The sequence below is a fragment of the Myotis myotis genome, unplaced genomic scaffold, assembly GCF_014108235.1.
Source record: "Myotis myotis isolate mMyoMyo1 unplaced genomic scaffold, mMyoMyo1.p scaffold_m19_p_6, whole genome shotgun sequence".
In the NCBI taxonomy this organism is placed as follows: domain Eukaryota; kingdom Metazoa; phylum Chordata; class Mammalia; order Chiroptera; family Vespertilionidae; genus Myotis; species Myotis myotis.
This window is the reverse complement of record NW_023416368.1, coordinates 67692658-67704245: the sequence shown is the minus strand read 5'-3', so window position 1 is coordinate 67704245 and position 11588 is coordinate 67692658.

Genomic DNA, 11588 nt, shown 5'->3' with positions numbered 1-11588 from the left:
ACCAGTGGGTTACAGATTTCACTCACTCCCCTCCACCCCATGTGTCAGTCCCACAGGACAGAGCAGTACCATAACCACCACCAGACTTGTTGCTGTGGACATCATAAGCAGAGGCTACAAAGAGGCATAGATATCTCCACAAGCTCTTCCCATGGCCTCATTTTTGTGACTAAACATGATTGACACTGAATTATTAGCCTGGAAACTCTGACTTGTCCATCTGTGTGAGAATAGTAACGTTACCAATAGTAACGTTCTCTGATCTTCTGATGCCTGGTTTTAGACCTTCACTTCCTCAGCTTCAGTCACCTCACAGAAGGTTAATTTCTTTAAAATACATCTTTTCTCTATAACGTTTGTAGTGGTCCTGCTTCCCCAACTGAACTCTGACTGATAAATCAGTACTTGGAAATCAGGTGCTGTCATATCAAAAACATACAAGTGGCAATGATTTGGGATGAGAAAGTTAGATGAGACATATCTCATATTATTTATATTTGTTCTTTTATAGAGTTTGGTTACCAAGGTGACTGTTCCCATAAAAAAATCTTAATATCAAATATCAAGAATAATATTGCTTTTATTTAAAAATTATTTCTATAAGGGAGCAAGGATCTTTATTTTAGAAATGAAAAAAACAAGTTTTCATGTTTATAATCATTCCTTATTTGACTGAGCTTTAAATAAGGAACTTCAAAAACTAATAATCCTTAAAATTTCTTCCAGTTTTATTTTCCTGTATTTTAAGATTTTAACATTATAGCATCAGAATCTAGGGATGTATCATTTACATTGTTGTATAACTTGTGCTCCAGGAAAAAACAGTTACTATAATAGAAAGGCTACTATTGTTAGGCTAATTCAGAATACTTATATCATAGATTTCTATATAAATTTATTTTTTAAAAGCTTAGCTTAAGATACTCTTTTAATATGTATTCTGAAATAGAATTACTATGGCTTCATGATAAATTATTCAAAACTCAGTGGTGTAAAATAATCACCATTCTGCCCTTGGCTTCTATGGATGAGGGATTTTGACATAGGGTACTGGGCATGACTTGTCTCTTTTTAGAGTATGTGGAGTCTAAGTCAGAATGCAAAATGTTGAGAGCTAGAATCACCGTAAGGCTGGAAGCTGTTGGCTAAGAACTTACCTAAGACTTTTGGCCAGAACAACAAAAAATAGGTAATCTGATAGGTGAGAAAAAGTATCACTATATAGTTTTAATCTGTATTTCTTTTTTTATAGGCAAGGTTATAATCATTTTTATGCTTAAGAATAATTTTTCTTCAAGTTATTTATCTCTGTTTTTTTCTCTTATATTGGTCTTTCTCTTCTCTACTTTAAAATCTATATATTGAGGATATTAATACTTTATCAGTGATATCATATGAAAACATATATTCTTATTTTATTATCTGCCTTTTTTAACAAGAAATAATTTTATTTTTATGTCATCAAAATTACCATTCACTTATCTTCTAGTCTCTGAAACTTTAATCATAGTTAGAAATTTTTTCCCACTTGCAGTAAATGAATTTACTTATGTTTTCTTCGTATCTGTATAATATAGCTTTACTATGTAACGAACAGCTAACATTGAGTTGGTTAACTTTGCAGATCAGTCACGAGATAACCCATGTTTCCTTGTCCAAATGTTGCTGACCAATCATGCGATAACTTTTACCTGCAGTTATATTGAGTAATTTTAAGGTCTGAAAGTAATGTAGAGTTTTAAAATTACTTAATTTTTAAAATATATATTTTTTATTGATTTCAGAGAGGAAGGGAGAGGGAGAGCTAGAAACTTCAATGATGAAAGAGAATCATTGATTGGCTGCCTTCTGCACACCTCCCTACTCGACATGTGCCCTTGACTGTAATGGAACCTGGGACCCTTCAGTCCCAAGGCCAGTGCTCTATCCACTGAGCCAAACAAGCTAGGACTAAAATTACTTAAATTAATGTAAGTGCAGACACAAGTTATCTCATGACTGGTCAGCATTGTTCAGACATGGAAACACAAATTATCTCATGACCAGTCAGCAAGGTGCTCATGGTTGATAACTGTATTGTGTGAAGGGCATAGTGTAAATATTTAAGGCTTTGTGGGCTATCTGGTCCCTGTTGTGACTACTAAACTGCCCTATTTTGCTGAATCCTGTTCTCCTTCAACACCTTGGTTTTATAGATAAGCTCATTACAGGAATTTACTTATTAGATGAAAGGACATAGGAGACTGAGTCACGAGGCAGAGAATCATGCTCAGAGAGCAGATCAGTGGAGTAGAGAACTCTCCTTTGGAGATACAGAAGTCAATGAACTGGGAAGACCCCTCTACAGACGTAAGATCTGGGTCTTTCTCCAAAGGAGGAAAACATAGTCTTCAGTAATACGTGACGTGGAATAACAAAATTAGAATGATACATTGTAAGACTTTGATTTACACTGCTTATTTTAAATAAATTCAAGTTAAATAATAAATATATTAGAAAACAGAGGAAATTTTCTTTTTATCACTTAGCTTGAATAGTTTTAGGTTTCTTTTTTTTTGGAAATTTTTTTTTTAATATATTTTATTGATTTTTTACAGAGAGGAAGGGAGAGAGATAGAGAGTTAGAAACATCGATGGGAGAGAAACATCGATCAGGCGCCTCCTGCACATCTCCCACTGGGGATGTGCCCGCAACCCAGGTACATGCCCTTGACCGGAATCGAACCTGGGACCCCTCAGTCCGCAGGCCGACGCTCTATCCACTGAGCCAAACCGGTTTCGGCAGTTTTAGGTTTCTTGATTTTAAATTGGTCATATTAAAATTGAAATGATTATTATGAATCCAATGTTGAAAACGTCTTTGCATAAAGCAAAGTTGCACCAAATATATAGAACTGTGCATGGCTGCTTTTAAAATAAATTAGAAATTTGAACTTAAAAAATACTGATATAAAATTTTTTTAATGGGAAATGTGTTTTCAGCATGTTAGGATGAATATTTTTAGAATCATTCCACAAATGTGAATTTCCAAAGACACTTTTCTGGCACATGTTCTGAAAATTAATCATAATATTTTTTGAGGGGAAAGCTGTACTCTATATCACATGAATAGGGCATAATTCCAGGTTCTTAACTTTCATAGAGGAAATAACTTTAAAAATTATCTTTGAAGAGAGCATAGAAGATTGAGTATTTATCCTGAATATTTTACTTTCATTTTAAAAGTCTAACTAATCATATATTTTACATATATTCATATATGCATATTTCATAGTGCATTTAGAAATGCTACCCTTCTTTAAAAATAATTTACAAACAAATTCTATGATGTAGGGATCCCTGCCCGTATCTATTCTCTACTGATAGTATGTGTTTGCATGTGTAGAAAAAGAGTGAGAGTGAGAAAGGGTTATGTATTTTTCTTTTAATGAACTGCAATTTCTGCACTGTGATTCTAAGTCTAGTAGTTGTTCTATAAATTTCTATAATGGTACCTTTATTTTCTCAACTGGAGATGATGCCCAGCTGCTCTCACTAGCTGAGAATTGACCCAGTTAAATTCTGTAGTCAGTAATAACACTTAGCACTGTGATTATTATATCTTATGATCCATACACACTCATTAAATTTCAGTTTATATGATAATCTTGGTATAAATGGGAGATACTTCAGTGAATTTAATTTTTCTCTTCCCTATTGAAAAAGATACTAGCACCAAGCTTTATTCTGATTATTCACTGTGATTAAAATTATAACTAATTTTGACAGAGAGAGTAGACAGTCCCCCAACTGTGACTCATTTTCCAAAAGGCCAGCGGCCTTTGGTTGCGTTTAGTATCTGGCAGACAAAGCAAGCCCTAAAGTCTAACTTGATGCATGCTTGTCAGTGTACTGGCCAGTGCGTGCCCCTTCTGTGTAGTATCAGGGACACATAACGCCAAACATAATTTACATGTGTGCCGTGTGCATTTGTTTAAGTGAAGTGACTTACTACTTTGTCACATAGACTTTTGTTTGAAGTGACTATGGAATAATACAATTTTTTTAAATTAAGCAAATGAATATTTATATTAAGAACAATTATGTTGCAATACCACTATACTACCATTGCTAAAGCATTAGTTTTAGTATGACCTTTGGGGTCTGCCAGTCGTACATGGGAGCTGGGTGGCACCACCTCAAGAGTCAATTGTGCACATCTTATCCCAACTGTGTTTTCTGATGCTCCATATTGACCCCCCAAAAATTGTCAAATGCTTCAAGTCATGGTCCTCTCACTATGGAGAGCCCATTGTTAAATATTCACCACCATCGCATATGACTTAGTCAACTCACTTTTTTCTTTTTACTTCACTCTGTTTACCTAGGCTGTATATATTTTCCTATGTTCTTGTTCTTCCTGACTTTCCAAGTATTCCTTAAAATTATTTCCATTCTGTTTCAAGAACTCCCTCTAGCCATTTAGGGTACATGAACTGCTAAAAAAATACATTTAATTTTAATTTATCTGTAAAATCTTGGTTTCTTTTTCATTTTTAAAGGATATATTTTCTAGACATAGAATTCTGGATTTACAGGGGTTTTATCAGCCTTGGGAAATATGTCATTTGCTTCTGAGCTGCATGGTTTCGGATGGAATATTTAATGGCATTTGAATTTTTTTCCCTTTCAGTACATTACTAATTCTCTCTCACTGTAATGATTTTGCTTCTTTGTCATTAGTTTCCAGAAGTTTAATTGTGATGATGTAGATTTCATTGGGTTTATTCTGTTTAATTTCCTTCTGGCCCTATATGGCTGCAATGATAAAAATGTTACCTATTTTGAAATAATCTCATAGGTTACTGAGGTGCTGTTTAGTCTTTTTTTAAAGTGTTACATCTCTGTGTTTTTCTGGTTGAGTAATTTCTGTTTTTCTATCTTCAAGTTCACTGGTTTACTTCTCCATCCTCTTCATTATCCTATCAAGCCTGTTTCATTGAGATTTGCATTTGATCACTGTATTTTTCAGTTCTAAAATGTCTATTTACATCTCCTTTCTATCTCTTATTTTTTTTCTGAGACTTCATTTCTTGGCTGGGACTTTGCATTTTTTTTATTAACGTAAACATATTCATAAAGGCAATTTTTTGGTGTGTGTGTGTGTGTGTGTTTTATGATGGTTGTTTTAAAATCCATTTTAGATAATTCTGACATCAGTGTTATCTCAATGTTGACATTTATCTGTTGATTCTCCTTTCTTACTGAAATAAAGGCTTTTCTGGCTTGTGGTTTGATGGATGATCTTCTATTGCATTTTGGACATTTGTCCACTGACATCATTCTGGTTAATAAGAGAAGGAATGGGTCATTACTGCTCCCCATGTGGCTTTTACTAACATAATAGGGGGCATGCTCAATACTCTGTATGGCCATGAAAGTCCTGAATCATCTCTGACACCTCCAATTTGGAGAAGGAGGAATGCCTTGTTATTGTTGGGTGGGGTAAGTCCAGATTCCCACATATTCTCCAATGACACCAGAGGGGAGAGGCTCATACTGTCCAGCAAAAATAAAAGTCCTAGATTTCCACTCCCATTTTGCCTTCTTTGACTCCAATTCACCAGAAGTAGGCAGTTTGGAGTTTTGTCACAGCCTGGCAAGGATGGAAGTCTAAAGCGCCCATTCAGACTTTGCTGTCAGGGTTGGGAGTGAAACTACAATATCTTTTCTGTGCTACTTACCAGAGTAGAGTAGTGCTTGTCTAAAAGCTTTCTTTCTGTCTTGCTTGGCTGCCATTTTCCTGGAGATTGAGTTAGAGAGAGCTGGCTTTGCATCTGCCTTCTGGCTTTTGCCAGTTGGCATTTCCAGGTTAGTGACTTCTCCAACACCCAGTCTGGGATAAATAAGGCAAAACAAGGAAACTCAGCAGTCATTGCTGTGTCATCCCTCGGTTTCCAAATCCGTAAATAGCATGCCTCCTATCCAAATTTCAGGGTCTTCTTATATTTGTTTTATATATAATTTGTAGGATTTTTAGTTGTATTTATTAGAGAAATAGGTGAAAGTGTAACTAATATATTATGTCTGGAACTATTATCACCCCAAACAGAATACCCTAGGTATTGCTAAATCCAGGTCATTTGCGGGCCACTGTGTGTGTGTGTGTGTGTGTGTGTGTGTGTGTGTAAGATGTTTTTAATATTTAAGTCTGATACACTGACACAGAAAAAAATTGGAAACTATGATGCAATGTCAAATATGAACTTGTAAAATATTTTTGTGATATGAGAGCATTACTTGGGAAAAACACATTATTTCCTCATTTATTTTTTAAGAATTTCAAAATTCATTACGGTGTTTGGCTTGTGTATTTAAAAAATTGTTAATTATTACTTCTCTCTAAAAAACAACATCACAAGAAAATTTAAAAACTCCCCAAAAATAAAAAACAACATCATTTTGCACATGATAAGTTCACCATTTTGTAAAGGCCTCCTCGATATCTATATGGACTCAAGTTATGATTGTTTTGCATTGGACACTTATCCTCAAAATTTTACCATAAAAGAGGATAATAGCCTCAACAACTATTTTAGCCACTAGTAACGAAGAAGCAACAGAGTAGAGGAACTAAGGTTGTTTGCTCTTGAGTCAAACTGACCAAGCATTTATTCCCTATCAAAATGACTCTGAGCAGGTTCTTGAAACATTCTATCACTCAATTTCCTCACAATAAACACAGACCAAAGCGAGGCTCTAAATCTGTTTAAAGGCTACATCTCACGTTCACAATCATGAAAAGAGAAAATTGGTGCTTTACATTGAGTAACTAGAATCAGAAATGTATTTAACTTACAATTTTCAAGTTATTTATATTTGAGAGAGAGAATCATTTTTTCAGGTATATTTTAACTATATATATATTAGGAGGAATGGGTCATTACTGCTCCCAATGTGGCTTTTACTGACATAATAGGGGGCATAGACTATATATATATATATATATATATATATATATATAGCCTCTAAAAATGTATACACACACTTTGAATAATTATAAAGGCAGAGTTTATTAAAATACATTTCACTTTCAAAATTGAGCTATCATCTCTTAAAGTGGGTATACATTTTTTGGAACACTATAGATAGATAGATAGATAGATAGATAGATAGATAGATACACACACACACGTATGTATATAAAATTCTGGCTATAACATTTAAAATTACTACAACATTATTATAAATAATTGTAACAAATTGTTATAAATTTATTGTAGTATTTTAAAAGGATATAGTCAGAATTTTATTATATATTACATATATTAATATAAAATGCTCAAATAATAACATTCTCTTATTTTATTCTAACTTGTGAATCTAGAGTGACTTAAGCTGTTATTAAGGTTTATTACAAATATGTAAATTTTTTCTTAAGTTTAGTATTTAAACATCTCTGAAATTTTATTTTTTTGCCAATTTGCAATAATAATATAGAAATCTACACAGCAACATTTTTTAGAGTTTTTTCTATTTCACTTGTATGCAACTAAGTATATTGGATTTGAAAACTTCAGTAACCATGATAATGGTGAAGTAAGTCATTAAATTTACAGCATACTTTAACTGTATGATTGTGAGGAAAATTATTAGTCACTTATATCAGGTGTTGTATTTCTCATGGTGTCCACATAGTATGTGCTGATGAGCTTCCTTCTCACAGTCTTAAAGCTGTTCATGACATTTTGTAATTTAAATAAACTTTTTCATAACATTTCATGAACTTGTATCATCTATAATATCATCAGTACAAAAATGCATTTTAACATATGCTATTTATTAAAAAACTAGAGGCCCGGTGCACAAAATTTGTGCATGGTGTGTGTGTGGGCGGGGGGCAGGGAGGTCCCTCAGCCTGGCATGCACCCACTTGCAATATGGGACAGCTGGCTCCTAAGCGCTCGCCTGCCTGCCTGATCGTCCCTAACCACCTCTGCCTGGGCCCCCACAGCTTCATCAGGAAGGATGTCCAGAAGGTCGGTTGACTGTCCAGTCTAATTAGCATATTGCACTTTTATTATTATAGATGCCAAAATATGATAACCTTGTGTGAAAGTTGAATGTTTTTATCCAGTTTGTCTAAGGTTATTTGAATTGCATTTTTGAAAGAAGGGATATATGGTGGTCTATAAAGAGGCTCTATTTTTTCTGTTCTTACTTTGTCTTCTGTATATGGTATTTGTTTTATATTTTTGATTTAAGAAATGACATTTGGTTTGAAAAACCATCAAACTCTAAGAAAAAATAAGGTGCAGAGTTATAAAATTATAATTCACAATGGCACTACCATAATGAAGCTTCTATTAAAATGGTAGTGTGAGAGAGAATAAAACCCAAGAATAATATTTAAAAGACTGAAACAAAGTTTTTAAAAACTTGCTGCAGTTTTTTAAGTGGCCTAGTCCTGGTTGTGGTTTTAGAAATAGGGAACTTACCACTGGTTGTGGTTCATTATGGTCATTGACTTATTTGAAAATTGTATTCTTCACATTGTTTGGCTGAGCTAGTACAATTCATGACTCCTCTTTTACCCTGATAATGACTATACTGTACAACGAGAAATGGTTGAGTGGAACTGGATTAAGAAGAACTAATTAAGTCAAAACAAAACTACTTGGGAAAAATATTTTTCATATGCCTTCTACCACCTGTTCACAGGCAAAAGTGGCAACAGAAATATGAGTTTGATCCAGAAGTCCAGGCGATGCTGGCCTGGATGAGGGTGATGATGCAGATGAGAGGTAAGAAGGGAGAGCTCTGAGAGTGTCCTAGAGTTAGAAGGGAAAGAGTTGCTGACAAGATTGGATGATATGGTGCTTCCAGCACTTAAATGGAAAAGTTTTGGAAAGGGAAAGAGTTCAATTTTAATCATAATAATTTCAGAAGTACTTACAGCACTGAAATGAAAGCACTAAAATAAGTAGCTGCATATATTATCCTGGAGCACAGATAAGTGGTTTTATCTAGATCAAGTATTTGAGTGTCATCATCCTTAAGATATGATCCAAAGACATGATGATAAATATGATCAGGAGAGAAATTGTGGAGATCATTCCCTAGTTGCCAAGTATGAATACTATTAATAAATATCATAGTAATAGTGTTATTTTAATAGTTATTTTAATGTTATAGTAGTAATTAATATTTATTTTATATTTATAAAATTATGGTATTAACACTATCAATGTTGAATAATATAGTAAGTATTTACTAACATTTAATTAATATTAAAAGCACAATATTTGATATAGATTGATAGAAATTCAAGGCTCTAAGAATAAAGAGAAAATTCTTAATAGGATCCACAAGGTAGAAAATATAAATCAACAAAAAAACCTAACGAAACAATACTTTACAATCAACCATCTATTTCCAAAGGAATATGGATAAACTACAAAAAAAATTTAGCCAACAAAGAAAAAAAGTCTAGACCCCACTAGCCACAGGTATACAAATTTTAGAGTAGAAAAATTAAAATTAAAATTTTATTGACTAGTTATATTTTTATTAACCATCTAAAAATGTCATTGTGGTACGCTATCTCAAAGTTCTTATTTATTTTTTTACCAGAAAAAAAAACTCATGGAAATTAAAGGTTAAATCAACATGTACAAAATTGGAGTGGAGGACTTAGACTACATCACTGGCTTTAAGTACAATGTCAAACTATATAAAATTGCCACAATTTGGTTATTTTGATCTACCAAACAATGGCAAATTGACCTATTTAAATAATGGAGTCAAAAGAAACATTCTAAAATGTTAAAATTTGTTCATTCAGTTTAAAGTTAAGACAAAAATCCCTGCTCTCATTGGGCTTAGATTCTAGAGTAACAAGAGATGATAGCTTGATCTAATGGTTATTAAAACAGATTAGCAAGGCAAAGGATAAAACTTCCTGGATTTATCAGTGGTCCCTCCAGAAGCCCTGGCCTCCAGAAATGTATATGATATACAGATAGGGAATGTTTACTTTTATTCCCTCAAGAAATACTTCTCTTATCACAGACTAGAATTAGATGCATAGTCATTTGCCTAGTTTATTACTTTTATCCAAAGGGATAGTAAAACGTCTCTTATCTCCCAGAGAGAGCCAAGTGGCTAGAGCTCACGTTAGGTCTTTAGGCTAAACCCTAGGGAGCCAGAGAGACCAAAACATTATCTTTCTGGATATTCACATATCAAAAAGGAGAAAGGCCAAAAACAAGGAACATCTCTAGCTAGCATAAAGTGAGACACAGCCACTCTCTAGCTCCTGAATACATTTTATTTAGCTACATGAGAATAAGGAAGATTCAGGCTCCTTACATTCCCGAAGAAACACTTTCAGAAAGGGAGAGGAACCACTGCTTCCTGCCCCTTTATAACCAGAGAATAAGAATTTTTTTTCATCCTTCTCCTACGGGGTATCCAAGAAACAGTAAAACAGTTCCCAGGGAACTTAACACATTGCCCTAGAGATAAGGACTATCTCTATATTCATTTATACTGTTTCAACATCTTTGAATCATTAAAATATATAAATCTCAACAAATTTTCAAAACAGATATTGTACAGTTATATTTCTCCCTTAGTGGAGTAAAAAATAGAATAAATTGGAGACTGGCCGCCATACATTATAAAACAGCACAATGAACTGTATTTTTTAGGAAAATTCTTATATTTCTGAAAATTTTATTCTATAGAACTTTTTTTCTTTTAATCTTTATTGTTGAAAGTATTACATAGATCCTGCTTTTCTTCCACTAACCTCTCCCATCCCATTGTTTGTGTCCACGGGTTATGCATATACGCAAACAAGTTCACTGGTTGCTCTCTTCCCACACTCCCTCTGAATACTCTAGAGAATTTTTATAGACCCAAACGTATAAGGAATTCTACTGTACTAATTACCTAGCCCCCAAATTATTAACTCCTAGCCAATGCTGCCCCACCCAGAACCAATTCACTATTTCTCAAGCGATTAGAGATAACAGTAGCAACTACTTCTAGAATTGCTAAGACTGAGGTTGCTGTGGCTGGTACTACAAGCACTCCAAAGAAAGAATTCCAGATACTAACTTCTCCCTCTTGCCCAGGCACTCACAGAGCTGAGCCATGTTTCACCAGAAGCCATTAGCAGCAAGGCAGCCTAAGACACACCTCTTTTGGTAAGAAACTATTCTTTTCTAGACCAATCTATAAGAAGTAAAGAGAACTAGACAATTATTTTCATTTCAGTCATCTCCGTTTTATCTGTGTAGCCAATGCAAGATTTTTCTTTTATTTGTTAGGTGCCTGGTAAAAATCCTTAATCTAGTTGATATACGACAGTGGGTTAAAGAATTTGAAAAAGGCAATAAATTAAGGTTTGTTCACAAAAGTCATTCTGCAATAGTCCAAGGTCATTAGATATATTCAAGTCATCTGAAGTCCAAAAATGATAAAAATTTTCTTTTTTGTTTTGGAATAAATCATCATGGTATAATAATTTTACTCTCAGCTTTAAAACTTGGATGGTTTATATAAGGCATAAAACTGCTAATAAAAAGTATTTGTGATTTTC